This window comes from Tachypleus tridentatus, chromosome 3, assembly GCF_004210375.1.
Source record: "Tachypleus tridentatus isolate NWPU-2018 chromosome 3, ASM421037v1, whole genome shotgun sequence".
Taxonomy (NCBI): Eukaryota; Metazoa; Arthropoda; class Merostomata; order Xiphosura; family Limulidae; genus Tachypleus; species Tachypleus tridentatus.
This window is the reverse complement of record NC_134827.1, coordinates 33,749,948-33,773,636: the sequence shown is the minus strand read 5'-3', so window position 1 is coordinate 33,773,636 and position 23,689 is coordinate 33,749,948. Positions and strand designations below refer to the sequence as shown.

The following is a 23,689-nucleotide window of genomic DNA, read 5'->3' as shown; positions in this document are numbered from 1 at the left end:
TCGATTCTGTCGAGATCCGAAAATCTCTCTAAAATTGCTTATTTAAATCACCAATAATCTTTTTCTGAAACTCCAGGTTGACATCTTCTGTGATTTCCAGCATGAAACTCATTGAAACACTGAAAATGAGAGAGGTTTCCCCCTTCCAAATGTGCTTCAAACAATGACAGCTTTCTCCGAAATTTTTTAATGATTCTATAGAGATCACAGACAAGGCTATTCTTCCCCTGAAGTTTCAAGTCCAATTCATTCATGTGGGATGTGATGTCAACCAAAAATGACAACTTTGACAACCAGGTTGGATCCGACAGAAGTGGATCGGCTCTATATTTCTAGATAAGAAATATATCTGTTTCTCTTCTCAGCTTATAAAAACGAGACAAGACTTTACCGCAGCTGAGCCACCTCACCGCCGTGTGATAAGGCAAGTCACAGAAATCCGAATCAATTTCTTCAAGAAACGCCTTGAACTGGCGATGATTAAGTGCATGACCCCGAATGAAGTTCACTGCAGAAATGACTGGTTTCAGTACGCAAGAAATATCTAAGTCCTTTCCACAGAGTGTTTGCTGATGTATGATGCAGTGTATAAACAGAGCACTTGGGAGTTGAAGATCTTCCAACTGTTTCCTGATCAGCCCCACCAGACCCTTCTTTACTCCAGCCATGTTTTTTCCTCCATTAACTGTTACACCTCTAACCTGATTCTACTGAAGGTTATAGTCTTACAAAGTTTTATGCACTTCCATGAAAATGTCTTCTCCAGTTGTTCTTCCGTGCATGCTGCAAACTGATGCCAACTCTTCCGTGATCTGAAAGTCCAAATTAACTCCACGAGTGAACACGAGAAGTTGTGACGTACTCGAGTGATCAGTAGACTCATCCAGTGCCAGAGAATACCATAGGGAGTTTCTAGCTTTTTGGCGTATCTGTAATACGATGTTCTCTCCAAGTTCTTCTGCTCTCCGTACAACTGAAGTTGCTGAAAGGCTGATACTTTCATAGAAATTGGCTTTTTCAGGACACAGCTCATTTGCTGCTTCCATCATACACTTTTTGATGAAGTTGTCGTCAATAAAAGGTGGATCGGCATCCTATGCACTATTTTGTAACTTGTACGAGTGATAGATTTATTTTCAGCAAACTTTCTCGTGAAAAATTCAAAAACACGTTTCATGGATTCAAATTTCTCAGAACGGAACTTTCCTGAAAATTTCAAATATGTTGATAGATGTTTTTTTCGTAGTGACGCCGAAGACTATACTCTTTTAAAACGACAACACTTTCGATGCATATCACACAAGTAACTTTCTGGTTTTTTGTTTCCACAAAGAAGTACTTTTCTCCCCATTCTTCATTGAAAGCACGACACTCAGAGTCCAGTTTTCTTTTAAAAGCAGTCATAACGATGAGTGAAAAAAAAAAAAAACAGGGTCTGAAAATGAAAAACGCAGAACGCTTTGAGAGAAGTATTGTACTGGTCCAAGAACAGACAAACAAAATGTATTGAAACGTACGTTTGCCACGACACTTACCTAAGAACGAGTTACGAAAACCGCATAACCCGACTACTAAGAGAAATGAGCTTGCTGAAACGGTAACCCTAGGCCGTTGAATTTACAAGACGAGTCGATAGGACGAGGGTTAAGTCTGTACTTGTTTTCGAAATCCTAATGCTTTCATTGATACGTGCCTCTATATGAATAAATGGGCAGCGAAGACGAAAGAAGAATTTTCCTATTGGTTAAAAATGCGCGTGACAGCCTTGTTTCTTTTTATCATAACGTCTTGTGTTTGCCAGCTTAAAGCGACCATCGGTGTGATTTTGTTATGACAGTCGGACATTTGATGAAATGTCACTCTTTATTTCCAAGCGGCTAGCTGCTGGCGGGCCGGACAAAATGACCTCGAGGGCCGTAGTTTGGTGACCCCTGCTCTAGTCTTACACTGCTAAATTAGGGATGGCTAGCGCAGATAGCCCTCGTGTAGCTTTGCGCGAAATTAAAAAAAACAAACAAAAGTAATTTGACGTCGTAAAAAAAACAATAAAAAAGTGAGGTGGAATGAGGATTGTGTTGTAACGTTTGGGGACATGCAATACGTGGATGATCCCATTTATTTTCCATCAAGTGTGTGGATATTATCATAACCGGGACTTGTGTTTCTACAGGTGCCTCTGTAATTGAAAACTATAACGTTACTTAATGTCGTACAGAAATTATATGATGACACGTGTCCAAAGGTTTAGAATATTAGGTTTTCCGGCAGTAGTTTACTATTATATTAGCAGTTAAAAAAGATCATTGCTTCACGTTCAGACTACTTTGTTGTTTTTCTTCTAAAGTACCTTTCTCTCCTGGAGGCGTATATTTTGCAAGGTGTTCAAAAACTAGCTTGTCGCCCTTGCAAAACTTTCTACATTTATCCACGTAAGTTTCGCCACGATAATGAGGGATCCATTTTCTTTTAATTCCACGTTCTGTCGCTAGTGGCGTCTAATACTACCTTGCCGCCGGACTTGGTGATGAAACGTGAAAGGTGTTGAACCACCTGGTTTGGATTTATTTTTCTGGTGTTCGAAGGAACAGTGTTAAAAAAACAACAACAACAACAAAAACTTGAAGGAATATGAATTATAACTGGCAGGTCTTTCGGTTGAACATTAACATAGGTCTAATCTATATAAACAAATGGATTCCTTGAAAGGAACATTTTTATAAATGTGGCGTGCCCTAAAAGATGTTCGTTCAGAAAAAAAAAATTTGTAATTGTAGTCACGAGAAATGTTGGAGACTTTGCTTCATGTGTGTTGCTCCAAGGTAACTTGCACATCGGGTTATATGTCTTCCATTTATTACGATACTCAAAATGCGCGTAAAGACGTTATTGTTCAGACTAATAAGTGGAGTTTCGTGGAATCGTAACGTTATAACCTTTCTTGACCACTATGGCAGTGTATTTTACAGCATTAGCCATTGTTGTTGTTATTATTATTATAAAGTCTATAGAAGTGTATTTTTCTGTAGTAAAATTCTTTAATCACTCTAGAAGTTTCTTGTTCCAGCTAGCAGATTTAAAGACATTAATTCTTTGTTTCTACATTTAAAACTTTTAGTTATTCACTAAAGAGAACATTAATTTTATACAGTTTAATTGTAAAAGTGTTTTAGGCTGAAATGTCAAAGTATGTGTGTGTTTAATGTGTTTTTTTTATCATATTATGAAGTAACACTACCATATGAGCTTCGATACAGCTCGTTCTTAGTTTATTTTTAACTTCAATTTCCTATTTATTTTAATTGAATTATAGAAATGCACGTGGGGTTGATAATTAATTCCTAGAGTTCGTTTAGTAGATACACGTTTTTTCATCACTGGCACGTGTTTCAGAAAAAACTTAATGATTAAAAGGCACATTTTTGTATTCGTACAGTTTCGCCCCTTAATTATTAATTCGTCAGTCTGATGTAGGAATGTATGTAGTGAATTCTTGTAACGGTAGTTCATGTAATGGTTAAGATCCTGCACGTGCTTGACTTCAGTTCATTACCTGTTAAAATAATTCCCTATGTTAATATATTCCTCGTATTGAAAGCCGTGTGGATGTATCTCGTCTTTGGAAACTCGTGACGACGACACCAGTCGACAAGCAGTAATTGTGTTCTTTCTTTACAAGTCTGAAAGACAGATCCAATCAGCGAATGGTTTTGTTTGTCTAGACATGTCACGATTTCATTAATATTGGTGAATGGACCAGTTCAAATTCTGTACACATGAAAAACTAATAACTTTTAACCTTGCCAGGTGCGACATTAATTTCTCGCTTCGCGTGGATGGTGGTAGAGCGTGCGTTTACGTCATTCGCTAGCAATACGGCAGTAAATAGCAGTGGCTGTGAAACTCGTTTAAACGTGGACGTGAGTGTGGCAAGAGAGGATTTTGTCCTCCCGAGACGTACTGAAGTACCCACGATCCCCTGACGAGTCCAGTGGTGATCAGAAAACGACGAGTTCGACAAATGTCCAGTAATGCAGTGAAGTTTTAAAATCTTATGTCAGCAGTATGGACTGCGAAATGAGAGAAAAAGTTAAACACGTTTGCTCGGGCTTTGAAGTAGAAGTAACCCAAAGCTTGTAGCACCAATACCCGTGTGAGTAAAGCACAAATAACCCACTGCTCAGCTGTGTGCTTTATCTACAAATAAAGAGACGAACCAGTGCTATTTTTATCAACACGGGTCGTATCAAGACAAATGAACAACGTCTTATCAACGCTGTTTCTTTTCGTGTAGTATCTAAGAGTTATCAGTTGTGCTCGATCGATAGGGGGTGACAGTGTGAGCGTAAGTACGCCTTTGAATGCAGGGTCAATTTTTAAATCGAGAGCCTTAAAGAAAGTTGTTGTACTTGTAATAACAATACAAAAACCACTGTACGTCACACGGATACTGTACAGAGGACCATTGTACTGTAACTCAGATACTATACACTAGGGGCATAGTACAGAGGTTCGCAATATTCGTCTGTCCCAGAATGATTCGTCAACGGTAACTATTGGGAAGACTTTTGACCTGAGTTCTGATTTAGCTGTTGATTGTTTTGAAACAGATATCGCCTGAGAGTCGTGGGACATGCGACATTGCTCTGTTTACCTTATGTCATGCCGTTTCGACTCTCGGCAGAATAGAAGAGTAATAACATCGCATACTGAGCTCGAGACGGTCTCGTTTGAACTTATGTTTTGTCTATTTATTTAGGTTGTCACAAAAGAACACATGCTGAAACGTGATAATTGGTGTGGCCACACTTGGAATGGTAAACATGTACCGATGGTCCTCTCATTTACCGGTTTCAGAGTCCTATGCAGAGTCTGTGTTTATGTTATGTTTAAATATAATTGCAATAATGTGCTATAAAAACGGCACGTTTAATTACAAGTAAAGCAAAACACGTGCGCATGTTCAATAAAGCAATTAAAAATGACGGGAGTTTTTTCCTCTCCTGGTGCGGATATCTATCTGCTCGTGCGTTCTGACAAGACAGAGTTTGGATGGGAGTCGTTAACTGAGATAAGGCACAGTGAAAACAAATTTGAAATATTAAATGATAAGGTCTTGGTTTGGCGCAATTATTCCTATTTTTTTAGAAACATTATCTTGAGATCTCGTGTCTTTCTAGAAAGGACGGTTCTTTATCGTTTCTGTGCCGCTAGTTGATTGAGTTAGTTTTCAAAACTAACATTAAACTATTCATTCTTTGAGTTCCTTCCGGGCCCGGCATGGCCAGGTGGTTAGGACGCTCGACTTGTAATCTGAGAGTCGCGGATTCGCCCTTTCAGCCGTGAGGGCATTTTTTAAGTGAGAGTCAATCCCACTATCAGTTGGTAAAAGAGTAGCCAAAGAGTTGGCGGTGGGTGGTGATGACGAGCTGCCTTCCCTCTAATCTTGAACTGGTAAATTATGGATGGCTAGTGCAGATAGCCCTCCTGTAGCTTTGCGCAAAATTCAAAATAAACAAAGAAACAAATTCTCCTTTCGTTGTTGCCTTCCTGTTGGTTCGACAGCAAGTCTGTAGGATTGTAACCCTAAGAATCGGGTCTCGATACTCGCGGTAGACAGAGTACAGATAAACCGTTTTGTAACTTCATGTTTAAAACAAACAAACAATCTTCACAATTCATACGTGTTACGGAACATTGTAGGGCCGGAAGTTTGTCATTCTCAACGACAACGGATGTTTTTGAACAAACAATGTTGTTTACGTAGATTAAAAACGAAACTAAAATATCGACCTCAACTCAACTATGTACCATATTCATACATTCTTTTTGATGAAATTGAAAGGCCATGCACTCGACTTGTAACGTTAGGGTCGCGGGTTCGAATCCCCATCACACCAAGCATGCCTGCCATTTCAGCAGTAGGGAGGTTATAATGTTACAATCAATCTCACTAGCTGTCTTCCCTCTAGTCTTGCACTGCTAAATTAGGGATGGCTGTCGTGAAATTCAAAACAAATAAAGATTATAATACATTGCTCCATCAGTTGGATATCTTCGTTGTTAAAGGTGTTTTTTTTTTTTTAATGGCCCGGCATGGCCAAGCGTGTTAAGGCGTGCGACTCGTAATCTGAGGGTCGCGGGTTCTCATCACGGTAGCGCCAAACATGCTCGCCCTTTCAGCCGTGGGGGCGTTATAATGTAACAGTCAATCCCACTATTCGTTGGTAAAAGAGTAGCCCAAGAGTTGGTGGTGTGTGGTGATGACTAGCTGCCTTCCTTCTAGTCTTACACTGCTAAATTAGGGACGGCTAGCACAGATAGCCCTCGAGTAGCTTTGTGCGAAATTCCAAAACAAATAAACAAACAAACAAAGGTGTTTTAGGTCCCAAATCCAATAATATATTACACGGTTTTGGTTGGTTAAGAGATTGAGGTTAATTCTAAATACAAATTCTGGTATTTGAGTATAGAGTACACACTGATAAGGTATCATAATTCATAAAATCTTAAAATGAGTTTATTAGCCCATCAAGGATGTCCCTTCCAGCTCGTAACTATAACCATCTCTTACGACTTAGGTATTCATTCAGTCTCTTTTTGAACTCAGTTAAATTTTCTGTCTCCTCTACCCTTGAGGGGCAGCTCCTTTCTAAACCCAACCACCCTGTTTTAAAAGTAATACTGTCTAAACTATAATGACTCCTATGCTGCCAATGTTTGAATTTATTATCCAAAGTTCTATTGTTTTCATTTGCGTATTTTTCATTTTGTTAAGAAATAGGAGGTGTCATTGATTAGTTGTTTCGCTGCTTTATAAAAGTAGAAAATTATAGTTTTCATTGCATATATTTAACTGTGTAGTAGTACCTCTAGTTACGTCATTTGGTTACAGTAAGCAAGTTACGTGAGGGTTAATAACAGGAGTACCATTGGAATAATTTAAAGTCTCAATTAACCCTTTAGGCAAGTCAATAGTGAGAGGTTCCGGATTCGATTTTGCTCACATTTTGCTACCATAGCTTTAGCGGATATAAATCTTGCAACTGGATTAGAGTTTAAATAGACAGATATTTTGTTTCTCGAAAGAGGATGATGACTAGAGTTTTATGTATTACAAAGTGATTCGCATATCAGTGGTCGAAATTCATGATGTTCCACTGTAGTTAATCACTTGCCCAAGATATATTTATTTTGATATACCTTATCTCTCGCGAACCTCCATTTTACTATGTTACGTATAACGATTTTAAATAGCTTGAAACTGGGTTGGGCCCGGCATGGCTGCGTGATTAAGGCACTCGACTCGTAACCCGAGGGTCGAGGGTTCGAATCCCCGTCACACCAAACTTGCTCGCCCTTTCAGCCGTGGGGGCATTATAATGTGATGGTCAATCCCACTATTCATTGGTAAAAGAGTAGTCCAAGAGTTAGCGTTGGTTGGTGATGACTAGCTGCCTTCCCTCTACACTTAAACTTCTAAATTAGGGACATTAGCGCAGATAGCTCTCGTGTAGCTTTGCGCGAAATTCTGAAACACAAACAAACCTATCAAATTTATGTTTGCCAACAAGATTGATATGCAAAGTTTTCTTTCTCAATACAGGTATTTTAATGTCCAAACAGTAATATAATGCATAATAACTGTTATTACAATATAATGATTCAAATAAAAAAGTTTCAGAAACGTATAAACAGTATTGACTCTTTACGATCCGGAGTCTTCTTTTTTATCGAAGGTTCACAATGAACGAATTTATTCTCTGTTGGGCTCGGCATGGCCATGTAGTTTAAGAGGTTCGACTCGTAACCTGAAGGTCACGGGTTCGAATCTCCGTCACACCAAACATGCCTGCCAAACATGAAATGTATTTACTTGCTGTAAGAGGATTAACTACAGCGTAAAGTGCATAATATTTATGTAACGTAAATTTCAGTTTCATCCGTATAAATCTGTAACAATTCACACATTTTAAATTAAATACATTTGGAAAGATAGTTATATCGGGTATTAATATCCATAATCTTGTTCGTAGATCCACGAACACGTTTTCAGTTTTTATAATTGTAGCAAATTTGTTTTCTATATTTTGGTTTGTTTTGAATTTCGCGCAATGCTACATGAGGGCTATCTGCGCTAGCCGTCCCTAATTTAGCAGTGTAAGACTCGACGCAAGGCAGCTAGTCATCACCACCCACCGCCAACTCTTCGGCTACTCTTTTACCAACGAATAGTGGGATTGATTGTAACATTATAACGCCCCCATGGCTGAAAGGGCGAGCTTGTTTGGTGTGACGGGTTTTTCCTGGAGAGACAGTGAACATATAAAATTATCCTACGCTAAAAACTAACAGCGTTATCTGACGTAATGACCTAGCGGATGGCTGAAAAACGGCTGCGTAAGTCAGACCCTGAATAAAACAACAAGTTTGTCTGGAAGTACTGAATTATCTTATTTGTTCAACAGGTGGAGTGCGGTGTACATATGATTCAATTCGATTTTATTCGAGCGTTCTTATAACGTCATTATTTGTTGACTGAAACGTATTTAAAGAGAAGGATGACGGAGAAAACCACATCCTACGATATGACCACGTGCAGCGAGGCGTTTCTCAAACATTCTGGGGTTTTCTTCTTTTCTGAAGTTTTATGAATAAAGAGGGCGTATTTCTTCATAACCTCTCATTAATCATACACGGCATATTTACGGCAGTTAAATTTGTCGTCTGACATTAATTATATTTGATAACTTAAGTTGTGTTTTTTGTTTAGTAACTGAAGAGACAGAAAATATTGTGATAAGTTATTTACAAAGATAAAAAGCCCACCAGTTTTTCTGAATGGTGATTTGATAAACGATGTTAATTAACGTAACATAAATAAAAAGTTATGTTAATAAAAATCAAACGTAATACCAAATGTAGGGACTTAAAAATTAATAATTTCTTGATGACGAGAAATATGTACTTTTTTAACCCGAAGATGACCTAGGAAGGTCGAAACGTTCTCTCCTTATCAGTAAAAGTGTCAATACCCATCCCATCCACTCTGATTATACAGAGCACAAACTTAAGCTAGGTCACACCAAAATAGTAGTTAGTGAAAATAGCGTTTTGATGAATACCCTTGAATTATTTGTGAATTTCCGAGAAGAAAAATAGTTCGTGAATAATAAAGGCCCCATCTGTTCTTTGATTCGTCATCCTAATTCCGCTGTTTCTCAGCCGTCCTCAGGAATCTTGAAAAGCCTCTTCGGCAGTGAATATAACTGATATAATGTCGTTGGTAATTACATTCTGTTTTTTTTTTACCTTCCCTCAGTAGTCTGATAGCTGTAGCCTTTACTTACTACCGTGTTGCCTCTGAAATTTCGTTTTCACCAAAGATCCACGTACACAATAGAACATTCTCTCAGTGGATGTCTACGAACGAACACTGAGAGGGAATGAACAGTTTCAAGGGGCTTAATAAATACATAAAAAATGTCAGACTCGCTCGTTTAACATGTCAAATACGTAGAGGATCCCCAACAGTAATTGGGGATGGAGTAATAACAAGGATGGTTTGTATGCTCGAATTTCGCGCAAAGCTACACAAGGGCCATCTGCGCCAGCCATCCCTAATTTAGCGGTGTAAAGAGGGAAGGCAGCGAGTCATCACCACCCGCCGTCAGCTCTTAGGCTACTCTTTTGCCAACGAATAATAGGATTGGCCGTCACATTTATAACGCCCTCACTGCTGAAGGGGGCGAGCATGTTTGGTGTGACGCGGATTCGAACCCGCGACCCTCATATTACGAGTCGAGCGCCCTAACCACCTGTTTTTTGTTTGTTTGCAGGTAATTATGATTTGAAACACAACTACGTTCAATAATATGTTGTTTATACTTTTTTTAAAAAAAGTGTGAAATCTAGGCTTAACAAGTCAAGTCATTACTTAACGATATCGTATGTAGAACTTTTTTCTGCAGAACACTTGTGAGCACCTAACTAAAAACAGCTAATCAACTGCATCACGCCCTCTGGTTGTTTCACCTTTATGTTCTGCTAGTAAGTGTTATAAATTTGTCAAAAGTATTGTGTTTTTCATGGTCACTACATTGCCACCACAGGTTACCATGGTAGCAGCACGAGCTGTACTCTGCTATATACACCATAAGTCTGGAACAGTTCTAAGTAGCGCAGTTTCTGGAAGATATTTGTTCTCTGGATTCGGATATGGGTGCAAAGCTATACACGGGCTGTTTCCACTAACCTTCCCTAATTTTGACAGAAGATAGTTGACAGTATCTTGCTGACCGATTTCATATTAACTCTTGTAATACACTAACAACCCAAAAATGTACAAGTGCTATTTTGACGCAATCCACGGACTGTCGGGTTTATAGTTCGGCACACGAACCACTTGGCCACGCATGGCCCGAACAGATAAGGTAGTAGATAATTACAAGTTTAATTTATATGATTTATTAATTTAAGAAAACTCACCTTGACCTGACCCCGAGTGCTGAGCGAATGATGAAAACTTGTATATCAAGGTGTTTTTGGTAGAGAAATATGAAATCTCTTTCAAAAAGGAATGCTATTTTAGCAGAAAGAAGATGGACTTACCTTCCATCTGGCCCCCCAGTGGCTCAGCGGTATGTCTGCGGACTTACAACGCTAAAAACCGGGTTTAGATACCCGTGGTGGGCAGAGCACAGATAGCCCATTGTGTAGGTTTGTGCTTAATTCAAAACAACAGCAATAACATTCCATTTTGGCCAGGTGGATGAGGTACTCGACTCATAATCTGAAGGTCGCGTCTTCGAATCGCTGTCACACCAAATATGCTCGCCCTCTCAGCCGTGGGGACGTTATTTGACGGTCAATCCCACTATTCGTTGGCAAAAAAGTAGCCCAAGAGTTGACGCTGGGTGGTGGTGACTATGCTCTAGTCTTACACTGCTGAAGTAGGGACGGTCAGCGCAGATAGCCCTCGTGTAGCTTTGCTCGAAATTCAAAACAAACAAAACCTTTCTTCTTAATTTCACAAATGTTTTTTTCACACGTGTTTTCACTCCATAACAATTAACATTTACTAGTGTATGTAAACATCTTTCACACTCACCCATGGTGGACACGCACAGTAGTACAAGGAATAATATAGCATTCTGTGTGAATCTCCACATAGTAAAGGATTTACGTAGCATAGAAAGTTGTGCTCTGAAAAGGTATGTGGTACTTGTATCGTGTGACGATGAGAGTGTAGTGTGTCGGGTTTCGTGTTTCACCATGGAACCTTACCCCACGGAACAATTTTCGGATGTGTTAATTTGACTTTACGATATCTATCACAGAAGTTGCTGTTCGGGTGTTCCTGCGGAGGTTTGGGGCGACCACCCTGTGACTCCCATTTCCAGTAAGCCCGACGTGTATAAATGGTATAGTGAATCTAGGATAACACAACCTGTTTAGACAAAGCGTTAATATTGTGTATGGTAACACGTTCACGTAGCATTAAAATAACACAAGTACGTTTGAACAGAAACCGGTGGTCTTCACTCGAGCATGTAACGTGAGGGAATCCAACGCAAGGGTTTCACTCTGTCATCAGAGGTAAGTCAGCCCTTGATGAAATCCAGGTGCACTTAGTGGCAAAACATTTTCTACAGAGTTCCCCACCTTTAAAAGGCGATGTTCCATTTGAAGTTTACGGTTTTTACGTGGATAGTAGCGGGGTTCATTAATTACATAATGACAACACTTGGAACCGTTCTATCCCGCAGGTCGGGGGGACAAGTATGCGGCCTACGTTGGTACTCGGTAACTTGCCATCTGCCCTTGCAGCTTTCATGCGTGGCTTAACAATTGTTAACGCTGTCCTTTGAACGGACCTCCATTGCTTTCCTTTTATAGCGCGTGCCGCCTGGAAGTGAGAAAAGTCGAGGTCGTATAACCCGAACTGACGTTATGCACAAAAGATAATAAACGACGTGATATTGGCCTGATTCGTAGACCTCGTGCGAGACCAGATGACAAATGGACCTTTTATGATATTGGTTCCAGAAGCTTACCGTGGGGGGGGTTAAAAAACTAAACCATACGAGTCCATTCCATTAAAGGTTTGGAGCTTTCGTGGGACTGGTTCGAGAACCGGATATGGTTACAACACAACTGAACTGTGAGTAATCTGTCTTTATTTACAAAACTTTTTACAAAGCACTGAGTGTGTAAAGCATACGTGCAGAGTGTCCAAGGCACTTCAACGAATTTCACGGAATGTGTTCCACGTGCTGTTCTTGAAACTCGAAACAAGCTTAAATTAACAGCATGATTAACTGGACTTTCTGGTGCATTGATAGCACAGTAATTAGTCATAAGCTCCAGACTTTTAGGACATTCTGTAAGTCTTTTAAACTTTGACATGCAGTAACATAGACCAAAGTGTACACACACACTGAATTTTTGGATAATTATATGTGTCTACTGAACAAGTGCTATTTTGGATGTGGGGGAGACAGACACCCTGCCGTGTGTTCTTTTCATTACCGGTTGCATCATCTTAACATCTGTATCTAGGTCACACTGCATAGAATAAAATGTCCTAACAACTAACTCCCATATTTTGGAAGGGTGTACCAAAAAACGCACATATTAACTTCAGCGTTTATTTTACACATATCGGCATAGGTTTGTGATATTATTAAAACTGGTTTGTACTGGAAGCTATATACTGTGACGTCACGTAGTTTTATTTGAGTGTATTTGGATAAATATGAACTTCGTTTGGTTAACCTATCTAAGATAATTTTCCTATTCATATCTTCCCCTAATAGTTTTTACAAATGCAATATAAAGTAATTCCAGCGGGAAAAAAATCAAGTAACGAACGAAACGAGTTACGAGCCATTAATTAATTAATTAATTAGGCCCTCATGAAAAGACCGGGAATGCTGAAACCAATCAATAAGAGGAAATTTCAGGCTGTAAAACTGTAAAGAAAATATAAAATTGATTTCTTTGCTTAATAAACATTTGTTAAAACTTTACCTTTATTGACATAGCTTTTAATGTTTGTAAAGGTTTTCATTAGCAAAGACTTGTAAGATTATTAACTGGTTAGACCAGATAAACCTGTGAAATGAAGCTTATTTGAGCGGACCGCGTGGGCTCCTCGCGTTCGTTATCTTAACTCATTCTTTCTATACAGACCTTATCAAGTTACCCCAGTGAGAAAAATGGCAAAAATAAAAATTCATTCATCAAGTTGCAGAGAAACCAGTTTGTTTTGCTTGAAGCAGTCCGTTACCTCGGGGCGTTATCCGTCTGCCTGGTGCATATGTAATTTTTGGAACGTGTTCTCGTGCTAGTATGTGTGTGTTAGTTGATCTGCACTGCATCTATTGCCTATATATTATTGTGCACCCAGCGACCTCAAACGATGTAAATTTCTTGTGTTTGGGACGATGTGCTGAACGGTATTTTCAAACGATGTGGACTTGTCTTTGGTGTTTTGAGTACAATAAATTATAATAGGCCTGCGTAATAGTTACTTAACGCTGATTTACGTGTTGTTGTGAACAGTGGAAACTGCTGTGGTGTTAAAACTCAGTACACAGATCGGGGTTCTTTATAGCATGTAAGTCTATCTATGTGTTGTGTGTACTTCTGTAAATAGAGCGTCAATACCCCAGACACGACTGAGTTTTGTTTATGTAGAAAACGTATTTATTTTGTACATGAGAATGAAATGCTTGAACAATCATCTAAAGTAGGAGCCACGGCCTCCTATGGAATAGGAGGAATTAATTTTGATTTTAAATAAACAATAAGCCAATAGAAACTGTTGAACTTAGTAAATAATAAAGTATGTTGAAAGGAGATATTGTTTTTACTACGGCATTGTGTTTCAATCACCATGTTAAAATTATTGGTTTGGGGGTCCTCAAACTTTTTATTCACATCAAGGGGGTATCACTCTAAAAGAATTTGGGAAATAATGTTTTAGAGGACCATCTACTAGTTCACAAATACCCCCTCCCACCCACACACAAACACAAGTCGTGTGTTACCTTTTCCTACTAGTCTAGCCGACTTCACGGATATTTTGGTTAAAGTTCCCTCAAATTGAATAAATGTGGGGAAACCACTGGGGAACTTTAGAAATATTTTTCTCTTCATCTTACTTCCCTGATTTTAAGTTGATGACCAAAAATAGCACGTGATGCTTACGACCCAACGCGAACCCGTTTGACAGTCGCAGTATGTTAATCAGTCCAGTTATGTGACGGAAACGTAGGCTCGTGACATGTCCATTTTGGTATTTTAGTTCAAATGGTCGCGTCCTAAAGAACGAGAAACAGAACAGTGGGTTCAAAGGTTGTCAAAGATGGGATTTTATTTTACACAAGTCTACCCCTAGCTGCAGTGAAACTGGTATTATTACATAACCGTTCCTTTTAAACATGGAACAATTTTAACTTGTATTTCTTGTTAATTCGATATTATTTCACAGGGGTTCAGCGGCATGTCTTCATCCTTATGACCCCAGAAATAGGGTTTAGATACGTGTGGTGGGTAGAGCACAGATAGACCATGTGTATAGCTTTGTATTTAACACCAACAAAACCAATTCAAAATTTGTAATTAATTATTACTGAAAATGACTTTCGCCACTTTCACATAATTTTGTTGTTGTTTAATAGTTAATTTTAACATAACTGTTTTCCCTTCATTTATCTATCAGTTGGTCCGGCATGGCCAGCTGATAGACCCTCGACTCGTAATCCGAGGGTCGCGGGTTCGAATCCCCGTCGCATCAAACATGCTCGCCCTTTCAGCCGTGGAGACGTTATGTGACGGTCAATCGCACTATTCGTTGGTAAAAGAGTAGCCCAAGAGTTGACGGTGGATGGTGATGACTAACTGCCCTCCCTCGTGTCTTACACTGCTAAATTAGAGACGCCTAGAACCCACCATTTATATTAAGACTTAAAGTTGTTGGCACGTGATTCGCCTATTAACAAAGCTTTAAATTTTGTCGAATTGTCAACATGGTTTCACTAGGGTAAAACCTTTAACTTGCTTATCTTTTGACGTTATCTGAAGAAGTTATTACTTATATAAATGAGGGTAAGGGTAGGGTGTGGATTTGGTTTTTATGAGTTTTCAGAAAGCTTTTGACAAGGTGTCACATAAAAGGCTTGTAAAGAAACTTGTCTGTAGGTGTGGAGGTAACTTAACTAATTAGACAGAACGGTGGCTGGGTGGAAGAAGCTAGAGAGCTGTCACAAATGGAGTTTCATCAAACTGGATTAATGTCACGAGTGGGATACTTCAGGGATCAGGGTTAAGACTTTTTATTTACATCAATGACATAGATATCGGAATGTTCAATAAATTACTTAAATTTATAGATATCAAGGTGTTTGTATCTAGCTGTGAAAAGGATACTGTTGATTTACAAGAGGATTTAGTTCATCTAGTGAGTTGGACAAATAAATGGCAGGTGGGTCTTAGTTATAATAAATGTAAAATAATGGATATGGGTTATTATAATTTGAAGTGTAAGTATAATTTGATTAATATAACCTCATCAATGTTATGGAAGAAAGAGATTTTGGTGTAGCTGTTGGTCAGCCTTCTAAACCATCCTAACAGTGATGCTCTTTTTACAGTAGGACAAGCATGAGTTTAGGTTGTACCTACAGAAGTACAGAATATAAATCTTAAAGGTTACAATGTCATCTTGTAGGTTATTAGTTATATCGCTGTTAGGGCTCTTTACTTTAGGAAGGACATTGAATTGTTGAAAATAATTCATAGGAGGGCTTCTAGGATGATACTTGTGATGGAAAGGCTGTCACACAAGGACAGTCTACGATCTCTGAAATTATTTACTTTTGAAAAAAAAAAAAAAGGTAACTTCTGATTGAGGTGTTTAAGATGTTTAAGAGGATTGTTGGTGTCGATATATCATTTTTTTTTCATACTTAATGGTTAGGCTGGTAGGACACAAGTCTACATTTCGGTAAGGCAGGAGCCATTTTGACCCAAGTTCTGTTTTTTTTGTGTTTTTTTTAACAAGATACTTGATCTTTAGAATGGCTCGTTTTAAGGTGTAGTAAAGGCAGTAAATTCAAAGGAAGGTGTAACAAGCTTTTAAATGTTATTGATTTATATATAGTTAAACTTAACTTATTTTAGTAGATGGCGCAGTCTAGATGGAGCTACAGGTTTGTTTGTTTTTCGAGAGTGAGACTGGTTTCCAACTTTCATTTTATACTACTTGAAATAATATGAAATCAAACAAATGTTTAAAATTGTATTTGAAAATTAAAACTCGGTAGTTTTTAAAATTCCACTGCTATTTTATTATTAGCATACGGAATAATTAACGTCTAATTTCTAATGTACCTGACGTTTTCATGCCCCCTTTATATAAGGCGGAATTAAATATGCAGACGATAACGTATATTCTACTTAATGTTTAATAAATTTGTTGTTGTTAAAGTTGAACGGGAGCATTTTAATAAACTCGTTAATTAATTATTTATTTATTAATCGCTGTACTTGTTTGTTATCGGAGAACAGTCGTAATAAATCGTTGATACATACATTAAACTTGTAGCACAAACTAAATATAGTACCAGCAAGTGTAGCAGAAAAAAGGCCTGGCATGGCCAAGTGGTTAAGGCACTCGACTCGTAATCCGAAGGTTGCGCATTCGAATCAGCGTCACACCAAACATGTTCTCCCTTTCAGCCGTGAGGGCGTTATAATGTTACGGTCAATCCCACTATTCATTGGTAAAAGAGTAGCCCAAGAGTTTGCGCTGGGTGGTGATGTCTAGCTGCCTTCTCTCTAGTCTTACACTGCTAAATTAGGGACGGCTAGCGCAGATAGCCCTCGAGTAGCTTTACCCGAAATTCAGAACAAAACAATGGCAGACAAACTATGGATAATTCCCTCCTCCATCACTTTAATGAACGGATACATTTAATACTGAGCTTAACTGTACGTTTTGTTATTAAGTTCCACTCGACTACAGTACGACTGACTACACGTGATCTCGTACGTCGTATAATTTTGTGTTGTATCATATGATTCCGGTTTCACCTACTTGCTTCGTCAACTGTTGGTTTGTTTTGCTTGCTGGTGATATTTAATAAAAGTAAAATAGTTCATACACCTGCACAGATATCGATGATTGACATCGGTAATAACCTGTGTTATGTAGGGGGCGGCCCAACTAGAAAGTCGCGAGAACGTTGTACTTGCTAGACATGCTTTCATTATTAATTAAAATTGAATCCGAGATTAAACATGATTTAAAACACACTTAACAGTCGCCAATTCTCTCATTAAATGCCAGACTTATTAGTCACTATCTTTATTTAGTTGCATAAAGTGCGTGTACAGAAATAGCCGCGGACTTCAGCCAATAACCTCGAATTTTATTTCGTCTACTAGTAACACGGTTTTGTTGAACAATTATGATGCTTGTTAAATTCTGGTTAGTTTATACAACTACGTAGCGGAATGATTTATACACAGTGACGTGGCCCCGCATGGCCAGGTGGGTTAAGGCGTTCGACCGGTAATTTGAGGATCGCAGGTTCGAATCCCCGTCGCACCAAACATGTTCGTTCTTTCAGCTGTGGGGGCGTTATAATTCAATGGTCAATCCTACTATTTGTTGGTAAAAGAGTAGCCCAAGTGTTGGCGGTGGGTTATGATGTCTAGCTGCTTTCCCTCTTGTCTTACATCGCTAAATTGGGGACGGCTAGCGCAGATAGCCCTCGTGTAGCTTTGCGCGAAATTCCAAAACAAAAACGCAGTGAAGTGCACGTGAGTGAAAGGGGTTATGTGGACTCAAGTCCCTGTCCTTATGTCCCCAAAGTACCCTCTTTTTACTCTCTCTGTCAGAAAAGATACCTACACATCTACACTTGGTTTGCTGCAAATTATTAGGGGTTAAAAAAACAACAACAAATAATGATACTTTTATTCTGTTAAAGGCTAATGCACAAAAATTCATGTTTAATTTTATATCGTAAACGTACTTATAATACACGTTCAATGGCAGTAAAAGAAGACTCGTTTGTTCATTGATTTTTTTACCTTGCGTCTGCCAGAGGCGACCCACAGTTCCGATAATTTCCTCTACCCCTTAAAAAGGTGTGCCTCAGTCTCACGAAGTTTGAAAGGTGGCGTTACATACACAGTGAACGCTCTGTCATTTTAATGTTCTCTGCACATTTTGTAGTTAATATCCTTGTTGTTTTTGTTTTTTTCAGAGGCAGATAAAGGCGGGGGCTACTGGGGTTGTAGTCTCTTGCCCGGGCTCGAAAAAGGCCCTTTATGAGATTTTTGTTTATTTTTTTTACTCATTTGTCACTATCAAAATAGCATCGGTATAAAAATGGGCCCCCAGGCCAACCTGCCCCTTAATCCGCCCCTGTTTTTCTGATTGTCTGACTCTGCTACATTCAGTGTTTCTATAAAGTAGAAAGCACGTGCTGCCGTTCTTAGTTCCAGCTTGTCTGTTCATTGATACTGCGTTATAAAATAATCTCCGATTTCTTTCAACAGTATTGGTTGGTTGGTTGGTTGGTTTTTGGTGTTTTATGGCGCAAAGCAACTAGGCTATCTGCGCCTTCAACAGTGTGTGTGTGTGTGTGTGTGTGTGTGTGTGAATGGATCTCTAGAATAAGTTGAATTTTAGCCTTATTGATGCTACCCAGGGGGTAATCACTGTTGACATTGGAACATTTTTATAGTGGGAATTCTCTGACTGGTGAAAACCTCTGTGACCCATGTATGTGTTAAATCACGCATTTGGTTACTGTTAAGACATGATAATAAAACTAGGCATCATGAATGCGTGTTTATCTATTCAAGTATATAAAAAAAACGTTTACAACAAGCTCACTAAAAGCGTTAAAAAAAAGCCTATAGTGCCGGTGGTGGTTTACATTTCGATTTATTTGCTTTTAACTGCATTCATATCATTTTATTTTTATTCCTGAAGTGACAGTTATAATATCTTCTCACTGTAATCTTGAAGAAATTATGCAACGGTATTGATTAACAAAACGTGCGGGATTTATATCTACACAAAAATTCAATTAGCACTCATTTAGTTTTGTAAGTCAAACAGGTTTGGCAGCAGTCGGTCCAGCGGATCGCCACCTATAAACGGGCACGCATGCACAGACATGTTGGGTTTGAATTTCGCGGAATGCTACACGAGGGCTATCTGCGCTAGCCGTCCCTAATTTAGCAGTGTAATACTAGATGGAAGGCAGCTAGTCATCAACACCCACTGCCAACTCTTGGGCTACTCTTTTACCAACGAATGGTGGGATTGACCGTCACATTACAAAACCCCCACGGCTGAGAGGACGAATATATTTGGTGTGACGGTTGTGTGTGTGTTGTCAAGTCCCCTTGGATACAAACACCTACCCTCTGTCACTCCCCGAGGTCCGTCTCCCATGTCTTCAGGTTCGTTGAACAGGTATTTCAGCCATTAAACCATCATTTAACAAGTTTGGGGGTCGCAGATTCGAATTTCAGCCGTTAGTAAAAGAGTAGCCCAAGAGTTGGCGGTGGGTGTTGATGACTAGCTGCCTTCCCTCTAGTCCTACACTGCTAAATTAGGTTAGGGACAACTAGCGCAGATAGCCCTCGTGTAGCTTTGCGCGAAATTCACACACACAGAGAGATTTATCAAATACTGGTTTAGATCGATTATTGATTCGGGCCTAGAAAGTTTCTTTTTATTTATTTTTCCCAGCTTTACGTTCATTTGTGCCACACAACCGAATAATTACGTTTTTTGTATATTTCTATTTACTTCTTTTTGTGTTCCGCAATGAAAACAGTTGGATAAAGGGGTCATAACTTCAAATCGGGTCATCACAGGAGTTGTCTGTACTTAAGACAATATTTTTCAAACAGGGTGGATGACTTTAGGAATGAGCTGTATTTTAAAGGTGGTGCAAGCAGAAAATTTAACTGAGTTCAAGAAAAGGTTGGATTAATACGAGGTGTGGTTATAGTTTGAAGGGACATCATTGATGGGCTAATGAGCTCCTTTTCGCATCTTTAAAAATTTCTGAATTTTTACGAAATTGAAAAAATAAAGTTCAACGCGACAAATATACTGGGAAATAACAACAACGACAGTGTTGTTGCGCACGTGCTCCTATCATTTACGTCATTCTCCATGAGAGGGCTTGTAATTCGTCACACGGTTCTTCTGCACTGACACCAATTGCTTTGCCATCTGGTGCAACAGAAACAGTACAGCAAAAATAAAACATTAATGGGCATGTGAGCCATTTGTCTCGACGCTTCTTTATTTAAGTAACTTTTGAATTTCCTTCTTTTGTTGTCGTTGGTAAAGCTAACAATGTCCTGGACATCTTTTGGCCAAAAGACAATCGCGTAATGGAGTTAATATTTGGCAGAATCATCCAAATCAGATAAACCCAGATGGCAAAGAGCCATCTGATTAAATGACCTTGTTGGATACTTCCGTGGATACTCCGTATCTAGACTTTTCAACCAGCTTTCACAGCAGTGTTTCAACTTAACATACGTTACCAGCCCACTTTGTAATAGCCTGTCGATATAATGTTAGGATAACACACGGATTAAAAATAAACACAAATACAGAATCCTATAACCTGAATGTTTCGATTCTTTCCTTCCTTTAATGTGGTGTTAAGTGAAAGATATCAGTGCCTGTTTCTCGTTGGTGTTTAGCACTTCTCTATTATTTAGCAGTAAGTTTCTTATGGGTCCCTTCCTTTATTTTACAATAAGTTTCGGCTTTAGTTTGGCACCACTGTCTTCCAAATATGAGAGCATTCAACTTTTTGTTTTATCACCCAGGCATTCAGCTTCTGAAAACTTGCAGATATGATAAAATGGCACAATCCTTAAAGTTATATCTGCAACTGTTCTCTGAGGCTTCCTACATCTTTTGAAGTTCCTACGTGACATGTCACCATTGTTTTATTGAATCTTACTCGGAGAGATACATACCTTAGTTTGTGGACTGTGTTGAGTTTTTAAGATTATTTTTTCGTCCACTTACGTTGATCAAGATGTGATAAAAGCATTCACAAAACTTTAGCTCTGTTTAATGATCTTGTAGATGTTCTGTTAGCAGTCTTAGTTCCACCACCAGCTTGTTCGTCATCAGCTGTCTAATGATCTTGTAGATGTTCTGTTAGCAGTCTTAGTTCCACCACCAGCTTGTTCGTCATCAGCTGTCTAATGATCTTGTAGATGTTCTGTTAGCAGTCTTTGTTCCACCACCAGCTTGTTCGTCATCAGCTGTCTGATGATCTTGTAGATGTTCTGTTAGCAGTCTTTGTTCCACCACCAGCTTGTTCGTCATCAGCTGTCTGATGATCTTGTAGATGTTCTGTTAGCAGTCTTAGTTCCACCACCAGCTTGTTCGTCATCAGCTGTCTGATGATCTTGTAGATGTTCTGTTAGCAGTCTTAGTTCCACCACCAGCTTGTTCGTCATCAGCTGTCTGATGATCTTGTAGATGTTCTGTTAGCAGTCTTAGTTCCACCACCAGCTTGTTCGTCATCAGCTGTCTAATGATCTTGTAGATGTTCTGTTAGCAGTCTTAGTTCCACCACCAGCTTGTTCGTCATCAGCTGTCTGATGATCTTGTAGATGTTCTGTTAGCAGTCTTAGTTCCACCACCAGCTTGTTCGTCGTCAGCTGTCTGATGATCTTGTAGATGTTCCACTAAGTCTGTTAGCAATTTTAATTACAGCCACTTAATCTTTCTGGTAGATCTTCAGTAATATTTATGTATTTTTGTGTTGATGAAGATTATTAAAGATACCCAATGACTCTATGGTTATATCTTAGCAGGCCAGATATTGTAGGATGGTGAAGGTATAGATGTGGTACTTTGACTTCCAGGGTAATTTACTGTAGAAATTTCGAGTTTTTTTGTTTTTTTAGGGATATAAAGTTTTATTTAGAACATTTTGCGACAAAAAAGTGGTGATTTGTGAATATCTCTGCACTGAAATATTACATATTTCTTAGTCCTGAGATGGTCATGTCACCCAACACTTTTTTTCAGTGCTGAGATTGACCGTGTCACCCCACATGCTAGTCCTGAAATGATCTCCTCACTTGTTAATTGGAAACCTGATATCAATAATTTGGAAAAAAAAAAAAAAAATTGTACCTAAAATAACTTAATTACCGATTTATCTATCATACACTTTCAATTCATTTCTAAGTTCGTAGTCGGACTCGGAAATTTTTCAACATGTTTTCATATTTGTATTCCCTTTCTGTCTTGTTTTGTTAATTAATGCCTCTTATTAGTTTGTTCAATGTTTTTCTTGTTGTTATCCAAATTTTCTGTACCTTTTTACACGCACGCTTTGTAATTAAATTTTTAGATTATATGAAAAGTCTTACGTCGGTTTTGTATTTTTCTCTCGTGTTCTTCTCTCCCGTCTCAATCTGTGTACCATTCTTAAAGGTTTAGTTTATAGCAATCATCCTCAATTTCTGTACAACTTGTTCATCATGTACCCAGTGTTGCTAGATTTTGCAACGTAAACAAGCCTTATGGGCTCTCACAACAAACCATTTCCTAACCAACCAGAGTTAAGATAGCGTGTACCCTTTAATATTTAAAAACATGTTAAGGGTATAGGTTTCACAATTTCAAGATATGGTACACCTTTTTAACCTGGACAAAGATCCTTAAAGTGACAATTTTAAGATGTATTTCGAACATGTTTTCCTCAAAATCTGGAACTTGACATTACCTAGCGGTTTTTGACTCATAACTTCAAATCTGACACATTTGTCTTCATAAATGGCATAAGAATACATTATTAATGTATCTGTAGTGTGTACTAAAGTAAAGTTAGTAAGGTGTTTGGTTTTTCTTAAGTGACTATTAACCTGTTCAGTGCCGTTGACGAGATAAGTCGTCCAAGCCGATCGGTAACAGTGCCACGGACGACTTAATTTGTTCTCAATAATACCTAACTTTAACGCTAGATGTCTGCACCATACATGCATTTGACCTACTTACAAATTGTTTCACTTTCGATCCAAAATGGCGTCACGAAAAAAGTTACAAAATGAAGAAGCATTAGAGTTCTATTGTAGCAGCTGAAATACTTGGCAATCAACAGGTTAATGTGTCACTGTAGCGTATGTCCTACTTAGTACATACTTATCAATGTCATACATTGAACTTGAACTAATTTTTATTTTTCCGTAGTTCAGACTATTTCTTAAGTCTGGACTCATTTTCAGGAACATTCAGTCATCAAATTATATACCTCTTGTGGGATTTTTCTTTTTTGACATACAGAAGAATTTCATATACTTCCTGAGAAATAAGAACTTGATACATAGTAAATTCCAAATTAATCAGCTTGTTACTGTTTAACAAAACAACTATTCTTTACTATGATTTTTAAAAAAATTCACAATACTGAGTAGCCTATATTTAGGCCGTTAGCTCCCAAACGACCTACCAGTGGTTCGTGATAGTCCTCCAGTAAGACCAACCAGTGAGTCGTGCTCTGTTGTCTTTTTTTTTTTTTTTAAATGACCACTTATTGGCTGGAACACAATAGCTACATATAAACTCTTCCTAAAAACGTAACTGTAAAATGACTGGTGAGACCCTGGA

The 23,689-nt window shown here is 38.6% G+C and overlaps 1 protein-coding gene across 3 annotated transcripts in view; it reads left to right on the top strand.

Moving 5' to 3' along the window:
* The window catches only part of LOC143246660 (extracellular sulfatase Sulf-1-like), an 82,703-nt gene that overhangs the window by 23,960 nt on the left and 35,054 nt on the right, over nt 1-23,689 (top strand). The window lies entirely within an intron of this gene.